The following is a 21,102-nucleotide window of genomic DNA, read 5'->3' as shown; positions in this document are numbered from 1 at the left end:
TTCTGTCATGGCGTTTGTGGATTCGGGCGCTGCCCTGAATCTGATGGATTTGGATTATGCTAAACGTTGTGGGTTTTTCTTGGAGCCTTTGCGGTGTCCTATTCCATTGAGAGGAATTGATGCTACACCTTTGGCCAAGAATAAACCTCAATACTGGGCCCAGCTGACCATGTGCATGGCTCCTGCACATCAGGAAGTTATTCGCTTTCTGGTGTTGCATAATCTGCATGATGTGGTCGTGTTGGGGTTGCCATGGCTACAAACCCATAATCCAGTATTGGATTGGAATTCCATGTCGGTATCCAGCTGGGGTTGTCAGGGGGTACATGGTGATGTTCCATTTTTGTCGATTTCGTCATCCACCCCTTCTGAGGTCCCAGAGTTCTTGTCTGATTATCAGGATGTATTTGAAGAGCCCAAGTCCGATGCTCTACCTCCGCATAGGGATTGTGATTGTGCTATCAATTTGATTCCTGGTAGTAAATTCCCTAAAGGTCGATTATTTAATTTATCCGTGCCCGAACACGCCGCTATGCGCAGTTATGTGAAGGAATCCCTGGAGAAGGGACATATTCGCCCATCGTCATCACCACTGGGAGCAGGGTTCTTCTTTGTAGCCAAGAAGGATGGTTCGCTGAGACCGTGTATTGATTACCGCCTTCTTAATAAGATCACTGTTAAATTTCAGTATCCCTTGCCATTGTTATCTGACTTGTTTGCTCGGATTAAGGGGGCTAGTTGGTTCACTAAGATAGATCTTCGTGGTGCGTATAATCTGGTGAGAATCAGGCAAGGAGATGAATGGAAAACTGCATTCAATACGCCCGAGGGTCATTTTGAGTATCTAGTGATGCCGTTCGGACTTGCCAATGCTCCATCTGTGTTTCAGTCTTTTATGCATGACATCTTCCGTGAGTATCTGGATAAATTCCTGATTGTTTACTTGGATGACATTTTGATCTTCTCAGATGATTGGGAGTCTCATGTGAAGCAGGTCAGAATGGTTTTTCAGGTCCTGCGTGCTAACTCTTTGTTTGTGAAGGGATCAAAGTGTCTCTTCGGTGTGCAGAAAGTTTCATTTTTGGGGTTCATCTTTACCCCTTCTACTATCGAGATGGATCCAGTTAAGGTCCAAGCCATCCAGGATTGGATTCAGCCAACATCTCTGTAAAATCTGCAAAAGTTCCTGGGCTTTGCTAATTTTTATCGTCGCTTCATCTGTAATTTTTCTAGCATTGCCAAACCATTGACCGATTTGACCAAGAAGGGTGCTGATTTGGTTAATTGGTCTTCTGCTGCTGTGGAAGCTTTTCAGGAGTTGAAGCGTCGTTTTTGTTCTGCCCCTGTGTTGTGTCAGCCAGATGTTTCTCTTCCGTTCCAGGTCGAGGTTGATGCTTCTGAGATTGGAGCAGGGGCGGTTTTGTCACAGAGAGGTTCTGATTGCTCAGTGATGAAACCATGTGCTTTCTTTTCCAGGAAGTTTTCGCCCGCTGAGCGTAATTATGATGTGGGCAATCGAGAGTTGCTGGCCATGAAGTGGGCATTCGAGGAGTGGCGTCATTGGCTTGAAGGAGCTAAGCATCGCGTGGTGGTATTGACTGATCATAAGAACTTGACTTATCTCGAGTCTGCCAAGCGCTTGAATCCTAGACAGGCCCGTTGGTCGTTATTTTTTGCCCGCTTCGACTTTGTGATTTCGTACCTTCCGGGCTCTAAAAATGTGAAGGCGGATGCTCTGTCTAGGAGTTTTGTGCCCGACTCTCCGGGTTTATCTGAGCCAGCGGGTATCCTCAAGGAAGGAGTCATTGTGTCTGCCATCTCCCCTGATTTGCGGCGGGTGCTGCAAAAATTTCAGGCGAATAAACCTGATCGTTGTCCAGCAGAGAAACTGTTCGTCCCTGATAGGTGGACTAATAAACTTATCTCTGAACTTCATTGTTCGGTGTTGGCTGGTCATCCTGGAATCTTTGGTACCAGAGAGTTAGTGGCTAGATCCTTCTGGTGGCCATCTCTGTCACGGGATGTACGTACTTTTGTGCAGTCCTGTGGGATTTGTGCTAGGGCTAAGCCCTGCTGTTCTCGTGCCAGTGGGTTGCTTTTGCCCTTGCCGGTCCCAAAGAGGCCTTGGACACATATTTCGATGGATTTCATTTCTGACCTTCCCGTTTCTCAAAAGATGTCAGTCATTTGGGTGGTCTGTGATCGCTTTTCTAAAATGGTCCATCTGGTGCCCTTGGCTAAATTGCCTTCCTCCTCTGATTTGGTACCTTTGTTCTTTCAGCATGTGGTTCGGTTGCATGGCATTCTTGAGAATATTGTTTCTGACAGAGGTTCCCAGTTTGTTTCAAGGTTTTGGCGAGCCTTTTGTGGTAGGATGGGCATTGACCTATCCTTTTCCTCGGCTTTCCATCCTCAGACTAATGGCCAGACCGAACGAACCAATCAGACCTTGGAAACATATCTGAGATGTTTTGTTTCTGCAGACCAGGATGATTGGGTGTCCTTTTTGCCGTTGGCTGAGTTCGCCCTTAATAATCGGGCCAGCTCGGCTACCTTGGTTTCTCCATTTTTTTGCAATTCTGGGTTCCATCCTCGTTTCTCTTCAGGACAGGTTGAGTCTTCGGACTGTCCTGGTGTGGATTCTGTGGTGGATAGGTTGCAGCAGATCTGGACTCAGGTAGTGGACAATTTGATCTTGTCCCAGGAGAAAGCTCAACTTTTCGCTAATCGCAGACGCCGTGTGGGTCCCCGACTTCGTGTTGGGGATCTGGTTTGGTTATCTTCTCGTCATATTCCTATGAAGGTTTCCTCTCCTAAATTTAAACCTCGTTTTATTGGTCCGTATAGGATTTCTGAGGTTCTCAATCCTGTGTCTTTTCGTTTGACCCTCCCAGACTCCTTTTCCATACATAATGTATTCCATAGGTCGTTGTTGCGGAGATACGTGGCACCTATGGTTCCATCTGTTGAGCCTCCTGCCCCGGTTTTGGTGGAGGGGGAATTGGAGTATATTGTGGAGAAGATTTTGGATTCTCGTGTTTCTAGACGGAAACTCCAGTATCTGGTTAAATGGAAGGGTTATGCTCAGGAAGATAATTCCTTGGTTTTTGCCTCTGATGTTCATGCTTCCGATCTTGTTCGTGCCTTTCATGCGGCTCATCCTGGTCGGCCTGGGGGCTCTGGTGAGGGTTCGGTGACCCCTCCTCAAGGGGGGGGTACTGTTGTGAATTCTGTGGCTGAATTCACTCCTGTGGTCACAAGTGGTACTGCAGCTTCTGAGCTTCCTCCCTCAGGTGTTCTGGTGAGCTCGTTAACTGCTTCATTACTTAACTCCGCCTGATGCTGCTATCCTTGCTCCTTGTCAATGTTTCAGTGTTGGATCTGAGCTTCTCCTGATTGTTCCTGTGACCTGCTGCTCTGTATAGCTAAGTGCTTTTTGTTTTTTTTGTTGTTTTTTTTCTGTCCAGCTTCTCTTTTGTTTTGCTGGAAGCTCTGAGACGCATAGGGTGTTCCGCCGTGCTGTTAGTTCGGCACGGTGGGTTTTTTTTTTGCCCCCTTTGCGTGGTTTTGCTTTAGGGTTTTTTGTAGACTGCAAAGTTCGCTTTACTGTCCTCGCTCTGTCCTAGAATATCGGGCCCCACTTTGCTGAATCTATTTCATCCCTACGTTTTGTCTTTTCATCTTACTCACAGTCATTATATGTGGGGGGCTGCCTTTTCCTTTGGGGAATTTCTCTGGGGCAAGTCAGGCCTATTTTTCTATCTTCAGGCTAGCTAGTTTCTTAGGCTGTGCCGAGTTGCCTAGGTAGTTGTTAGGCGCAATCCACAGCCGCTTTTAGTTGTGTTTAGGATAGGATTAGGTGTGCAGTCTACAGAGTTTCCACGTCTCAGAGCTCGTTCTTGTATTTTTGGGTATTTGTCAGATCACTGTGTGCGCTCTGATCGCTAAGCACACTGTGTTTCTGGATTGCCTTCATAACACCTGTCATTAGCAAACATAACAGAAACCGGAAGATCGGAAATAAAATCCATACAAATATGCGTCCAGGGCCTCTCAGGGACCGGCAATGGCAAAAGCAACCCACTAGCACGGGAACAACAAGGCTTGGCCCGCGCACAAGTCCCACAGGACTGCACAAAAGAACGCACATCACGGGACAAAGAAGGCCACCAAAAGGACCTACCAACCAAGTCTCTGATACCAAAAATGCCAGGATGACCAGCCAACACGGAACAGTGAACCTCAGAAATCACTCTACTAGTTCATCTGTCAGGAACAAACAGTTTCCCCACAGGACAGCGGTCAGGTTTGTCAGCCTGAAATTCCTGAAGAACCCATCGTAAATCAGGGGAAATGGCAGAAAGGACCACCCCTTCTTTCAGAATACCGACCGGTTCTAAGACCTCAGGAGAATCAGGCGAAAAACTCCTAGAGAGGGCATCAACCTTAATGTTCTTAGAACCCGGAAGGTACGAGACCACGAAATCAAAACGGGAAAAAAACAAGGACCATCGAGCCTGTCTAGGATTCAGCCGTTTGGCAGACTCGAGGTAAATCAAATTCTTATGATCCGTCAAGACCACAATACGGTGCTTAGCTCCCTCAAGCCAATGTCGCCACTCCTCAAACGCCCACTTCATAGCCAACAACTCCCGATTGCCAACATCATAATTGCATTCAGCAGGCGAAAACTTACGGGAAAAGAAGGCACACGGTTTCATTAAGGAACCAATAGGATCCCTCTGAGACAAAATGGCCCCTGCCCCAATCTCAGAAGCGTCAACCGCAACCTGAAACGGAAGAGAAAAATCCAGTTGGCGCAACACCGGAGCAGAAGTAAATCGACGTTTAAGCTCCTGAAAGGCAGAGACAGCCGCAGAGGACCAATTCGCCACATCAGCGCCTTTCTTCGTCAAATCGGTCAAGGGTTTAACAACGCTGGAAAAATTAGTAATGAAACGGCGATAAAAATTAGCAAAACCCAAAAATTTCTGAAGGCTCTTCACGGATGTGGGCTGAATCCAATCATGAATGGCCTGAACCTTAACCGGATCCATCTCTATAGACGAGGGAGAAAAAATAAAGCCCAAAAAAGAAACCTTCTGCACCCCAAAGAGACACTTAGACCCTTTCACAAACAGGGCATTGTCACGAAGGATCTGAAATACCATCCTGACCTGTTCCACATGAGACTCCCAATCATCTGAAAAAATCAAAATATCGTCCAAATATACAATCAAGAACTTATCAATATAAGTCCGGAAAATATCATGCATGAAGGACTGAAAAACAGATGGAGCATTAGTGAGCCCGAATGGCATAGCAAGGTATTCAAAATGGCCTTCGGGCGTGTTAAACGCAGTTTTCCATTCATCACCCTGCTTAATACGAACAAGATTATATGCCCCCCGAAGGTCAATCTTCGTAAACCAACTAGCTCCCTTAATCCTAGCAAACAAATCGGTAAGCAAAGGTAAAGGGTATTGAAACTTGACCGTGATTTTATTCAAGAGGCGATAATCAATACAGGGTCTCAAGGAACCATCTTTTTTAGCAACAAAAAAGAACCCCGCTCCCAACGGTGAAGAAGATGGCCGAATATGCCCTTTTTCCAAAGACTCCTTAATATAGCTCCGCATGGCGGTATGTTCAGGCACAGACAGGTTGAAAAGTCGACCCTTAGGAAACTTACAGCCTGGAATCAAGTCAATAGCACAATCGCAGTCCCTGTGCGGTGGAAGGAAACTGGACTTGGGCTCATCGAATACATCCTGAAAATCAGACAAAAACTCTGGAATTTCAGAAGAGGAAGAAGAGGAGATTGACATCAAAGGAACATCATTATGAACCCCCTGACAACCCCAACTAGTCACAGACATGGACTTCCAATCCAACACAGGATTATGTACCTGCAACCACTGAAAACCCAGCACGATAGCATCATGCAAATTATGCAAGACCAGAAATCGACGATCTTCCTGATGGGCTGGCGCCATGCGCATAGTCACCTGTGTCCAAAACTGGGGCTTATTTTTAGCCAAGGGTGTAGCATCAATGCCCCTTAAAGGAATAAGGTTCTGCAAAGGCTGCAAGGGAAAACCACAACGCCTGGCAAACTCAAAGTCCATTAAGTTCAAGGCGGCGCCTGAATCCACAAACGCCATGACAGAAAATGATGACAATGAGCAGATCAAGGACAAAGATAACAGAAATTTAGGTTGTACAGTACTGATGGTAAATGAACTAGCGATCCTCTTTGTCCGCTTAGGGCAGACTGAAATGAAATGAGAAGCGTCGCCACAATAATAACACAACCTATTCTGACGTCTGAAACCTTGTCGTTCCGTTTTAGACAGAATCCTATCACACTGCATTGGCTCAGGAGTCTGCTCTGAGAACAACGCCACAGCGTGCACAGTTCTGCGCTCCCGTAAGCGCCGGTCAATCTGAATGGCCAGAGACATAGAATCACTCAGACCGGAAGGCGTGGGAAACAGCACCATAACATCTTTAATAGATTCAGAAAGACCCTTTCTGAAAATTGCTGCCAAAGCATCATTATTCCATTTAGTCAACACAGACCATTTTCTGAATTTCTGACAATACAATTCTGCCGCCTCTTGACCCTGAGACAGGGCCAACAAGGTCTTCTCAGCTTGATCCACAGAATTAGGTTCATCATATAATAATCCTAAAGCCTGAAAAAAGGAGTCTACATCAAGCAAAGCCGGATTCCCAGATTCCAGGGAAAACGCCCAATCCTGCGGGTCGCCACGCAGCAGGGAGATGACGATTTTAACCTGCTGAATGGAATCACCAGAGGATCGAGGTCTCAGAGCAAAAAATAGTTTACAGTTGTTTTTAAAACTCAAAAATTTGGACCTGTCTCCAAAAAACAAATCAGGAGTATGAATCTTCGGCTCTAAAACAGGAGTTTGAACAATATAATCAGAAATACCCTGTACCCTAGCAGCAAGCTGGTCTACACGAGAAACTAATTCCTGAATATCCATGCTTGCACAAGGCTCCTCAGCCACCCAGAGATAAAGATGGAAGAGAAGATAAAGCAGACTGAAGAAAAATAAAAGGCTCAACACCTTTCTTCCCTTCTTCTGAGATGCATTTAACTCATTATTGGCCAGTTGTACTGTTATGATCCGGTGACCTTGGAGCAGCATGAAAACTTTCACTGGAGTAGGTGGTAACTATACTGACCGCAAATCCTGATCTTAACACCGCAACTAGAAGTAGCCGTGGGGTGTACCTAACAAGCCCTAGACACCTCGTCACAGCCGGAGGACTAAAAACCCCTAAAGATGGAAATAGGAATACTACCTTGCCTCAGAGCAGAACCCCAAAGGATAGGCAGCCCCCCACAAATATTGGCTGTGAGTAGGAGAGGAAAGACACACACAGTCAGAAAACAGGATGTAGCACAAGAGGCCACTCTAGCTAAAATAGGAAAGGATAGGACAGAGTTCTGTGCGGTCAGTATTAAAACCCTTCCAAAAATATCCACAGCAGATTATACAAAAAAATCCTCCATCTAACTAAAGACGTGGAACGTATATCTGCAACTCCAGAGACTACTAAACTCAGAGCAGGAATACAATCAAAAAACAAGCACACAGCTTGTGTGCCATAGAAAAAGAAACAGACACTTATCTTTGCTGAATTGGCAGCTAAGCAGGAGAAGCCAGACAGAGATCCAACACTTCCCAAGAAACATTGACAACTGGAAAGGACTAATGAGTCCTGCAAACCTAAATACCCCAGTCAGAACTGCAATCAGCAGATACACCTGTCCAGGACTGCAGCCCAGAGACAACTGCATTACCACCTACAACCACCGGAGGGAGCCCAAATGCAGAATTCACAACAGCAGGCCCTATGAGTGGCCCCCTCTCCCCCCAAAGGAGGTGGAGTGCATACGTGTAATAATACAACAAATAACAGGGTAAACAGACAAGGTAACTAAAAGATTCAAACTCACCAAATGCTCACACAACCACAGAGGAAACAGAGAAGGGAAGAGAAGGAATAAACTTAGGAAGGAAAACAGGTTTAACCCCTTAGTGACCGCCAATACGTCTTTTAACTGACCTGAGATATAAGAGAATAGCCTCCCCATACAGATAACAATCCAGCATCTGTTGGTTGTACACTATAGCTGACAACTTGCTGTATCAGCCACGATCAGTATTTGCACCATCCAAATCTGTTTAACCCCTTAGATGCTGCTGTCAATAGTGACTACATCATTATAAATGGTTAACAGAGCGTGGGGGCTTCTTCTTTGTCCCAATTGGTACCCTCATATCATGATTTTGTTGTCCTGATGTTTGCCATGGCAATTCATGGCCAAATAGCGGCCTTAGAGTCTGGCGGCTGTAGTAATCTGTTCAGAAGTTAGAGACATTTAGGTGGTAAAAATACACATTTTCATTTCTGTCATGCCACTTTGCATTAATTCCTGTAAAGCACCTGAAGGGTTAATAAACTACCTGACAGCAGTTTTCAATATGTTTAGGGGTGCGGTTTTTAAAATGGTATCACGTTTGTGGGTTTCCCAATATATGGGACCCCTAAAGTCACTTCAAACATGGATAAGTCCCTAAAAAAATAAATTTTGTAAATTTCTTTGAAAAAATGAAAAATTGCTGCTACATTTTTAAACCTCCTAAACTGCTAACAAAATAAAATAATATTTTACAAATGGTCCTGATGTAAAGCAGACATGTGGGAAATGTTATTTATTAATGGTTTGCTGTGGTATGACCATCTGGATTAAAGGGATAATCATTCAAATTTAGAAAATTGCTAATTTTTTAATATTTTTCTCAAATTTTTGATATTTTTTATAAATAAACACAAAAAATGTTGAACAAAATTTACCATTATCATAAAGTATAATGTGTCACGAAAAAACAGTCTCAAAATCACTGGGATTTGTTGAAGCGTTGCAGAGTTATTACCACATAAAGTGACACTGGTCAGATTTCAAAAATTTGGCTCGGTCACTAAGGGGTTAACATGCAACCAAAACTGCAGACACCAATCTCTGTAAATAAACCTCCAACACCTCTCTCCATCAACCTCCAGCCAGGCAGTAGAACTGATCACTGACAATAGCTTAAGTCAGGACTGGGTCTATATAGAGGATCAGATTACAAAATCCAGTTCAGCTGAGAGAAACCCAGCTCTCAGCAATAAGGTTAACTCCTGCACTGCTGGCACAAAGCAGCCAGGTCAGAATATAGGTGAAGAGCTTCTGTTCACAGTGTGTGAACGAGGCCCAGAGCCCTGCGGTTCTCTGGAACCTCTCTGTCACGGTAGCCCCGTGACACCGGTAATTCAATTGCCGGCTTTTCATTTCTCCTTAACAAACCCGACATGATATGAGACATGGTTTACATACAGTAAACCATGTCATATTCCCATTTTTTTTTGCATATTCCACACTACTAATGTTAGTAGTGAATATGTGCAAAATTTCGGCGCTGTAGCTATTAAATTTAAGGGTTAAATCACGGAAAAAATTGGCATGGGCTCCCGCGCAATTTTTTCCACCAGAGTGGTAAAGCCAGTGACTGAGGGCAGATATTAATAGCCTGGAGAGGGTCCACAGTTATTGCCCCCCCCCCCCCCTGGCTAAAAACATCTTCCCCCAGCCAACCCAGAAAAGGCACATCTGGAAGATGCGCCTATTCTGGCACTTGGCCACTCTCTTCCCACTCCCGTGTAGTGGTGGGATATGGGGTAATGAAGGGTTAATGTCACCTTGCTATTGTAAGGTGACATTCAGCCAGATTAATAATGGAGAGGCGTCAATTATGACACCTATCCATTATTAATCCAATTGTATGAAATGTGTTGTGAATTCTGCTCTTGGGCTCCCTCCGGTGGTTATGAGTGGTAGTGCTGCTGTCTGTGGATCGCAGCATTTATCAGGTGTGTTCACTTTTTGCAATTTGGACTCAGCTATTTAGTCTTGCTTGATCCTTTAGTCAGTGCCAGTTGTCCATTGTTTTTGGAGGATTCACATCCTTTTCTGGTCTCTCCTGTTTGCTGTGCTTTTCAACAAAGATAAGTCCTGGCTTTGTTTCTGTTGTCCACATGCTGTGGGCCTTATAGTTCAGTGCATTTTCATGTTTTGTCTTGTCCAGCTTGTCTGTGAAAGGATTTTTTGCAGCCAAGCGGTATCTCTGGAGATGCAGATATACCCTCCATGTCTTTAGTCAGATGTGGAGTTTTGTATTTTCTGTGGTGGATATTTTCTAGTGTTTTAATACTGACCGCATAGTTCTCTGTCCTATTGTTTCTTTCTAGCTAGTAAGGCCTCCTTTGCTAATCCTGATTTCAGTCTGCGTTTGTCATTTCCCTCTCCTCTCACAGTCAATATTTGTGGGGGGCTGTCTATCCTTTGGGGATTTTCTCTGAGGCAAGATAGTTTTCCGTTTCTATCTTTAGGGGAAGTTAGTCCTTAGGCTGTGTCGAGGTGTCTAGGGAGTGTTAGGTACATCCCACGGCTATTTCTACTGTAGTTGCGCTGCTAAGTTCAGGGTCTGCAGTCAGTACAGGTACCACCTTCTCCAGAGTACGTCACATGCTGCTCCTAGGCCACCAGATCATAACAGAAATGGTTAAAAAAAACACACAATATTGCAAAGTATTTTAATGAAATAAACACACAGGTTGTTGTAATATTTTATTGCACTCTCAATCCACCTGAAGACCCTCGACCTGTAACAAATTAAAAATAATAAACCAACAGTATCTCATACCTTCCGTAGATCTGTAATGTCCCACGATGTAAATCCATCTGAAGGGGTTAAAATATTTTACAGACAGGAGCTCTGCTAAAGCAGCTGTGCTCGTGGCTGTAAAACCCCAGCGAATGAATGGAAACTAGGTCAATGACCTGTAGTTACCTTCATTCGCGGTGATGCGCCCTCTGCTGGATGTCCTCATATGAACTCGAGCCTGGGAACTTTTTTGAATATTTTCCCACGCTCGAGGTCATATGAGGACATCCAGCAGAGGGCGCATCACCGCGAATGAAGGTAACAACAGGTCATTGACCTAGTTTCCATTCATTCGCTGGGGTTTTACAGCCACGAGCACAGCTGCTTTAGCAGAGCTCCTGTCTGTAAAATATTTTAACCCATTCAGATGGATTTACATTGTGGGAGGTTACAGATCTACGGAAGGTATGAGATACTGTTGGTTTATAATTTTTAATTTGTTACAGGTCGACGGTCTTCAGGTGGATTGAGAGTGCAATAAAATATTACAACAACCTGTGTGTTTATTTCATTAAAATACTTTGCAATATTGTGTGTGTGTGTTTTTAACCATTTCATACAATTGGATTAATAATGGATAGGTGTCATAATTGACGCCTCTCCATTATTAATCTGGCTTAATGTCACCTTACAATAGCAAGGTGACATTAACCCTTCATTACCCCATATCCCACGTCTACACGGGAGTGGGAAGAGAGTGGCCAAGTGCCAGATTAGGGGCATTTTCCAGATGTGCCTTTTCTGGGGTGGCTGGGGGCAGATGTTTTTAGCCGGGGGGGGGGGGCAATAACCATGGACCCTCTCCAGGCTATTAATATCTGCCCTCAGTCACTGGCTTTACCACTCTGTCGGAGAAAATTGCGCGGGAGCCCACGCCAATTTTTTCCGCGATTTAACCCTTAAATTTAATAGCTACAGCGCCGAAATTTTGCACATACACACTACTAATATTAGTAGTGTGGAATATGCAAAAAAAGGGAGATATGACATGGTTTACTGTATGTAAACCATGTCTCATATCATGTCGGGTTTGTGAAGGAGAAATGAAAAGCCGGCACTTGAATTACCGGCTTTTCAGCTATATCGCGCTGAAGTAAATATAAATATATATATATATGTATATATATATATATATATATATGTGTCTCAATGACATATATATATATACAGTTAGGGCCAGAAATATTTGGACAGTGACACAAGTTTTGTTATTTTAGCTGTTTACAAAAACATGTTCAGAAATACAATTATATATATATAATATGGGCTGAAAGTGCACACTCCCAGCTGCAATATGATAGTTTCCACATCCAAATCGGAGAAAGGGTTTAGGAATCATAGCTCTGTAATGCATAGCATCCTCTTTTTCAAGGGACCAAAAGTAATTGGACAATGGACTCTAAGGGCTGCAATTAACTCTGAAGGCGTCTCCCTCGTTAACCTGTAATCAATGAAGTAGTTAAAAGGTCAGGGGTGGATTCCAGGTGTGTGGTTTTGCATTTGGAAGCTGTTGCTGTGAGCAGACAACATGCGGTCAAAGGAACTCTCAATTGAGGTGAAGCAGAACATCCTGAGGCTGAAAAAAAAGAAAAAATCCATCAGAGAGATAGCAGACATGCTTGGAGTAGCAAAATCAACAGTTGGGTACATTCTGAGAAAAAAGGAATTGACTGGTGAGCTTGGGAACTCAAAAAGGCCTGGGCGTCCACGGATGACAACAGTGGTGGATGATCGCCGCATACTTAATTTGGTGAAGAAGAACCCGTTCACAACATCAACTGAAGTCCAGAACACTCTCAGTGAAGTAGGTGTATCTGTCTCTAAGTCAACAGTAAAGAGAAGACTCCATGACAGTAAATACAAAGGGTTCACATCTAGATGCAAACCATTCATCAATACCAAAAATAGACAGGCCAGAGTTAAATTTGCAGAAAAACACCTCAAGAAGCCAGCTCAGTTCTGGAAAAGTATTCTATGGACAGATGAGACAAAGATCAACCTGTACCAGAATGATGGGAAGAAAAAAGTTTGGAGAAGAAAGGGAACGGCACATGATCCAAGGCACACCACATCCTCTGTAAAACATGGTGGAGGCAACGTGATGGCATGGGCATGCATGGCTTTCAATGGCACTGGGTCACTTGTGATAATTGATGACATAAGAGCAGACAAGAGTAGCCGGATGAATTCTGAAGTGTACCGGGATATACTTTCAGCCCAGATTCAGCCAAATGCTGCAAAGTTGATTGGACGGCGCTTCATAGTACAGATGGACAATGACCCCAAGCATACAGCCAAAGCTACCCAGGAGTTCATGAGTGCCAAAAAGTGGAACATTCTGCAATGGCCAAGTCAATCTCCAGATCTAAACCCAATTGAGCATGCATTTCACTTGCTCAAATCCAGACTTAAGACGGAAAGACCCACAAACAAGCAAGACCTGAAGGCTGCGGCTGTAAAGGCCTGGCAAAGCATTAAGAAGGAGGAAACCCAGCGTTTGGTGATGTCCATGGGTTCCAGACTTAAGGCAGTGATTGCCTCCAAAGGATTTGCAACAAAATATTGAAAATAAAAATATTTTGTTTGGGTTATGTTTATTTGTCCAATTACGTTTGACCTCCTAAAATGTGGAGTGTTTGTAAAGAAATGTGTACAATTCCTACATTTTCTATCAGATATTTTTGTTCAAACCTTCAAATTAAACGTTACAATCTGCACTTGAATTCTGTTGTAGAGGTTTCATTTCAAATCCAATGTGGTGGCATGCAGAGCCCAACTCGCGAAAATTGTGTCACTGTCCAAATATTTCTGGCCCTAACTGTATATATATATATATATATATATATATATAAACGAAACCCGACTTTGGAGCGAAGATCGCCGACCGCCGACCCGATCCCACAGTGGGATCGGGTCGGGTTTCACGAAACCCGACTTTGCCAAAAGTCGGCGACTTTTGAAATTGGCCGATCCGTTTCGCTCAACCCTAATGAGGACTATTACCACCAGTTTTACCAGTGCTATGGGGGTGATGAGGACTACAAAAAACAGTATTATCAGTGCTATTGTCTGTGCTATGGTGGTGATGCGGACTACTGCCACCATTATTATTAGTGTTATGGGGTGATGACTACTATGATGATGGGGATGGTGATGGAGAAGGCAGTGATGGAGGTCGTGGAAAGGCCAATGATGGGAGTAGTTGGTGAGAAGGCAACGATAGAGGTGGTGATGAGGACAATGATGGCAAGGGAGAACAATGATGGAGGTGGTGGAGAGGGCAATGATGGTGGTGGTGGAGAGAGCAATGATGGAGTTGGTGGAGAAGGAAAATGATGGAGGCGAAAAAAGGCTAAGAAAGCAAAAATTCTGCCGGAGTATGTAAACTTTTGAGCACAACTGTACATAATAAAGGAGACTATGTAATATACAGTACAGTACAAAAGTTTGGGCACACCTCATTTAAATATTTTTCTGTATTTTCATGACTATGAAAATTGTACATTAACACTGAAGGCATCAATACTATGAATTAACACATGTGGAATTATATTCTTAAAAAAAGTGTGAAAACTGAAATTATGTCTTATATTCTAGGTTCTTCAAAGTAGCCACCTTTTGCTTCGATGACTGCTTTGCACACTCTTGGCATTATCTTGATAAGCTTCAAGCGGTAGTCACCGGAAATGTTTTTCAATTCATAGATGTGCCCTGTCAGGTTTAATAAGTGGGATTTCTTGCCTTATAAATTGGGTTGGGACCTTCAGTTGTGTTGTGCAGAAGTCTGGTGGATACACAGCTGATAGTCCTACTGAATAGACTGTTAGAATTTGTAATATGGCAAGAAAAAAGCAGCTAAGTAAAGAAAAATGAGTGGCCATCATTACCAGGTCAATGCCACAGAGTTCTAGCAGCAGACATCTCTATGTAACAACTCTGCTGGCATCACGGCATGGCCTCTCATCTCTCACACTATCTTACCCACTGCTTCATGTCATGTGTTCTGTCCTACTCTTAGCTTTGCCTTGTTCTTGTTGGTCTGCCCTCCATTAGGCTGTATATCCTGGTCCCTGTGTCTTTGTTCTTGTACCTTGTCTTGTTCCATTACCTTGTCTTGTTCCATTACCTTGTCTGAACTTTGTCCTACCTCTGTCTCCTTGTCTGTGGCTTCTTTCCCTGCTGTGTCTTTCCTTGTGTACTCTGTTTGCTTATGCTCCGCACTCTTGCGGTTGTTGTGGCTTTGCCTGTGCTTCGCTCTCTTGCAGCTTTACCTCTGCTTCACACTCCTGCGGTTCTGCTCTGTTCTACTCTGATCTGCTCCTGCTGCTGCAGATATCTCTTGCTGCAGCTCCTCTCCGCATTCCTTGCGGTTTCGCTCTGCTTAGCATCTGCTGCTGCAGTAATATCTTGCTGCAGCTCCTCTCTGCATTCCTTGCGGTTCCGCTCTACTTAGCATCTGCTGCTACAGTAGTAATGTCTTGCTGCAGCTCCCCTCCGCATTCCTTGCAGTTCCGCTCTGCTTAGCTTTTGTTGCTGCGCTATTTTGCTGCTCTACCACTCCTATCCGCAGCCTTGCGGTCCTCTTCCTGTGTAAACAGGTCCCTACCTGTTACTTCATACTTCATATCCGTACCTGCACCTCCTGTGTGAAAAGGTCCCTACATTTCTTCATACACCACATCAACCTGCCCTGTGTCTCTGCCGTTCCTGCCAGTCCTGTGTCTCTGCTGTTCCTGCCAGTCCTGTGTCTCTGCCGTTCCTGCCAGCCCTGTGTCTCTTTCGTTCCTGCCAGCCCTGTGTCTCTGCCATTCCTGCCAGCCCTGTTTCTCTGTCGTTCCTGCCAGCCCTGTGTCTCTGCCGTTCCTGCCAGCCCTGTGTCTCAGCCGTGCCAGAGTACTCATCTGAGTTTCATCCGTGCTCATCTGCTAGTCCCACCTGATGCCCACACCTGTGCTAGTGCTCCTTTTCTCCAATGGGATCAGCAGCCACAGCCAGACACCACCCTGGAGTAGCACCTGGCAGCTGCCTGCCGCACAAGCCTGACCTCACCATCAGAGGCTCCAGTGAAAACCAAGGCAGCTTTCATAGTCACGCCCCTTCCAGGGTAGTCTGGTTTGTGGCACAGTGGGGCCACAAACCCCCTTGGCTCATGCCTATCAGTCAGGGTGTGAGCGTGACAGTTTGCACAGGCCATGGCCTCCGCTGTATCCCATGTCCTACCGCTCGCAGAGCATGATGAACTTTCTACCTGTATGAGCAACCTGAAGAATTTGTTCTGCCCTGTGTAGTTTAAATTGAGGAGACCTCGGGCCCAATCATAATTTCAAACGCTCTCTACAATCAACTTCTGGCCTATGAGGAAGAGCACAACCCAGCAGACCCGCCTAGATTCTAAGGGAATCCAGAAGAATGCCAAAGCTTCCTGGAACAGTGATTGCGCTATGGGGGCTGGCTGCATTACATTCTATGGGGCTGGGCTGCATTACATTCTATGGGGGCTGTGCTGCATTACATTCTATGGGGGCTGTGCTGCATTACATTCTATGGGGGCTGGCTGCGTTACATTCTATGGGGCCTGTGCTGTATTACATTCTATGGGGCTGGGCTGCATTACATTCTATGGGGGCTGTGCTGCATTACATTCTATGGGGGCTGTGCTGCATTACATTCTATGGGGGCTGTGCTGCATTACATTCTATGGGGGCTGGCTGCATTACATTCTATGGGGCTGGGCTGCATTACATTCTATGGGGCTGGGCTGCATTACATTCAATGGGGGCTGGCTGCATTACATTCTATGGGGACTGGCTGCATTACATTCTATGGGGGCTGGCTGCATTACATTCTATGGGGCTGGCTGCATTACTGTTGTGAATTCTGTGGCAGAGCTTCCTCCTGTGGTCACAAGTGGTACTTCGGCTGATTCTCTCTGGGAGCTTCCGTTTGTGGAGGAAAGTGGTACTGCGGCTTCTGAGTTTCCTCCCTCAGGTGATCTGGTGAGGTCGTTAGGTGCTTCTCTACTTAACTCCACCTAATGCTTTGATCGATGCTTCCTGTCAATGTTCCAGTGTTGGACTTGTTTTTCCCTGGATCATTCCTGTGGCCTGCTGCTCTGCATAGCTAAGTTCTTCTTTGCTATTTGTTTGCTATTTTTTCTGTCCAGCTTGTCTAATTGTTTTGCTGGAAGCTCTGGGACGCAAAGGGTGTACCTCCGTGCCGTTAGTTCGGTACGGAGGGTCTTTTTGCCCCCTTTGCGTGGTTTTCTTTAGGGTTTTGTGTAGACCGCAAAGTTATCTTTCCTATCCTCGCTCTGTTAAGAAAGTCGGGCCTCACTTTGCTGAATCTATTTCATCCCTACGTTTGTCTTTTCATCTTAACTCACAGTCATTATATGTGGGGGGCTGCCTTTTCCTTTGGGGTATTTCTCTGAGGCAAGGTAGGCTTATTTTCTATCTTCAGGCTAGTTAGTTTCTCAGGCTGTGCCGAGTTGCATAGGCAGAGTTAGGCGCAATCCACGGCTGCCTCTAGTGTTGTTTGGAGAGGATTAGGGATTGCGGTCTGCAGAGTTCCCACGTCTCAGAGCTCGTTCAATTATTTTGGGTTATTGTCAGATCACTGTATGTGCTCTGACTGCTATGTCCATTGTGATACTGAATTGCCTATCACAACAGTACAGGAAGCCCAAAGTGCTAATGATTCTCAATAGAGGGAAAAAAGAAGATCTGAGACCATTTTTTTTTCTTTGCACTGTGTTTTGCCTTTTTTTTCCCCTAGACATTTGGGTGGTTCAAGACACAGGTGTAGCAATGGACATTAAAGGTCTGTCTTCATGTGTGGATCAGCTCACGGCAAGAGTTCAAAATATTCAAGATTTTGTGGTTCAGAATTCTTTGTTAGAACCGAGAATTCCTATTCCAGATTTGTTTTTTGGAGATGGAACTAAATTTCTGAGTTTCAAAAATAATTGTAAACTATTTCTGGCTTTCAAACCTCGCTCCTCTGGTGACCCAGTTCAACAGGTTAGGATCGTCATTTCTTTTTTGCGTGGCGACCCTCAGGACTGGGCATTTTCTCTTGCATCAGGAGATCCTGCATTAAGTAATATCGATGCGTTTTTCCTGGTGCTTGGATTGCTGTACGATGAGCCTAATTCAGTGGATCAGGCAGAAAAAAATTTGCTGGCTCTTTGTCAGGCTCAGGATGAGATAGAGGTATATTGCCAGAAATTTAGAAAGTGGTCCGTGCTCACTCAATGGAATGAATCTGCGCTGGCAGCTATATTCAGAAAGGGTCTCTCTGAAGCCCTTAAGGATGTCATGGTGGGATTTCCTATGCCTGCTGGTTTGAATGAGTCTATGTCTTTGGCCATTCAGATCGGTCGACGCTTGCGTGAGCGTAAATCTGTGCACCATTTGGCGGTATTACCTGAGATTAAACCTGAGCCTATGCAGTGCGATAGGACTATGACCAGAGTTGAACGGCAAGAACACAGACGTCTGAATGGGCTGTGTTTCTACTGTGGTGATTCCACTCATGCTATCTCTGATTGTCCTAAGCGCACTAAGCGGTTCGCTAGGTCTGCCACCATTGGTACAGTACAGTCAAAATTTCTTCTGTCCGTTACCTTGATCTGCTCTTTGTCATCGTATTCTGTCATGGCGTTTGTGGATTCAGGCGCTGCCCTGAATTTGATGGACTTGGAATATGCTAAGCGTTGTGGGTTTTTCTTGGAGCCCTTGCAGTGTCCTATTTCATTGAGAGGAATTGATGCTACGCCTTTGGCCAAGAATAAGCCTCAATACTGGACCCAGCTGACCATGTGCATGGCTCCTGCACATCAGGAGGTTATTCGCTTTCTGGTGTTGCATAATCTGCATGATGTGGTCGTGTTGGGGTTGCCATGGCTACAAGCCCATAATCCAGTATTGGATTGGAAATCCATGTCGGTGTCCAGCTGGGGTTGTCAGGGGGTACATGGTGATGTTCCATTTCTGACAATTTCATCATCCACCCCTTCTGAGGTTCCAGACTTCTTGTCTGATTACCGGGATGTATTTGATGAGCCCAAGTCCGATGCCCTACCTCCGCATAGGGATTGTGATTGTGCTATCAATTTGATTCCTGGTAGTAAATTCCCAAAAGGTCGACTGTTTAATTTATCCGTGCCTGAGCACACCGCTATGCGCAGTTATGTGAAGGAATCCCTGGAGAAGGGGCATATTCGCCCGTCATCGTCGCCATTAGGAGCAGTGTTCTTTTTTGTAGCCAAGAAGGATGGTTCGCTGAGACCTTGTATAGATTACCGCCTTCTTAATAAGATCACTGTTAAATTTCAGTACCCCTTGCCATTGTTATTTGATTTGTTTGCTCGGATTATGGGGGCTAGTTGGTTCACCAAGATAGATCTTCGTGGTGCGTATAATCTGGTGCGAATCAGGCGAGGCGATGAATGGAAAACTGCATTTAATACGCCCGAGGGTCATTTTGAGTATCTAGTGATGCCATTCGGACTTGCCAATGCTCCATCAGTGTTTCAGTCCTTTATGCATGACATCTTCCGAGAGTACCTGGATAAATTCCTGATTGTGTACTTGGATGACATTTTGATCTTCTCGGATGATTGGGAGTCTCATGTGAAGCAGGTCAGAACGGTTTTTCAGGTCCTGCGTGCTAATTCTTTGTTTGTGAAGGGATCAAAGTGTCTCTTTGGTGTGCAGAAGGTTTCATTTTTGGGGTTCATCTTTTCCCCTTCTACTATCGAGATGGATCCTGTTAAGGTCCAAGCCATGCATGATTGGACTCAGCCGACATCTCTGAAAAGTCTGCAAAAGTTCCTGGGCTTTGCTAATTTTTATCGTCGCTTCATCTGCAATTTTTCTAGCATTGCCAAACCATTGACCGATTTGACCAAGAAGGGTGTGCTGATTTGGTCAATTGGTCTTCTGCTGCTGTGGAAGCTTTTCAAGAGTTGAAGCGTCGTTTTTCTTCTGCCCCTGTGTTGTGTCAACCAGATGTTTCTCTTCCGTTCCAGGTCGAGGTTGATGCTTCTGAGATTGGAGCAGGGGCTGTTTTGTCGCAGAGAGGTTCTGATTGCTCAGTGATGAAACCATGCGCTTTTTTTTTCCAGGAAGTTTTCGCCTGCTGAGCGAAATTATGATGTGGGCAACCGAGAGTTGCTGGCCATGAAGTGGGCATTCGAGGAGTGGCGTCATTGGCTTGAAGGAGCTAAGCATCGCGTGGTGGTATTGACTGATCATAAGAACTTGACTTATCTCGAGTCTGCTAAGCGTTTGAATCCTAGACAGGCTCGTTGGTCGCTGTTTTTTGCCCGTTTTGACTTTGTGATTTCGTACCTTCAAGGGCTCTAAAAATGTGAAGGCAGATGCTCTGTCTAGGAGTTTTGTGCCCGACTCTCCGGGTTTATCTGAGCCGGCGGGTATCCTCAAGGAAGGAGTAATTGTGTCTGCCATCTCCCCTGATTTGCGGCGGGTGCTGCAAAAATTTCAGGCTAATAAACCTGATCGTTGTCCAGCGGAGAAACTGTTTGTCCCTGATAGGTGGACGAATAAAGTTATCTCTGAGGTTCATTGTTCGGTGTTGGCTGGTCATCCTGGAATCTTTGGTACCAGAGAGTTAGTGGCTAGATCCTTTTGGTGGCCATCTCTGTTCCGGGATGTGCGTACTTTTGTGCAGTCCTGTGGGATTTGTGCTCGGGCTAAGCCCTGCTGTTCTCATGCCAGTGGGTTGCTTTTGCCCTTGCCGGTCCCGAAGAGGCCTTGGACACAAATCTCTATGGATTTTATTTCAGATCTTCCCGTTTCTCAAAAGATGTCAGTCATTTGGGTGGTCTGTGATCGCTTTTCTAAGATGGTCCATCTGGTACCCTTGTCTAAATTGCCTTCCTCCTCTGATTTGGTGCCATTGTTCTTCCAGCATGTGGTTCGTTTGCATGGCATTCCAGAGAATATCGTTTCTGACAGAGGTTCCCAGTTTGTTTCGAGGTTTTGGCGAGCCTTTTGTGGTAGGATGGGCATTGACTTGTCTTTTTCCTCGGCTTTCCATCCTCAGACTAATGGCCAGACCGAACGAAACAATCAGACCTTGGAAACCTATCTGAGATGCTTTGTTTCTGCCGATCAGGATGACTGGGTGTCCTTTTTGCCTTTGGCTGAGTTCGCCCTTAATAATCGGGCCAGCTCGGCTACCTTGGTTTCGCCATTTTTCTGCAATTCTGGGTTCCATCCTCGTTTCTCTTCAGGACAGGTTGAGTCTTCGGACTGTCCTGGTGTGGATACTG

Source organism: Ranitomeya imitator, chromosome 6 (assembly GCF_032444005.1).
Source record: "Ranitomeya imitator isolate aRanImi1 chromosome 6, aRanImi1.pri, whole genome shotgun sequence".
Taxonomy (NCBI): domain Eukaryota; kingdom Metazoa; phylum Chordata; class Amphibia; order Anura; family Dendrobatidae; genus Ranitomeya; species Ranitomeya imitator.
Note: the sequence above shows the minus strand (reverse complement) of the source record.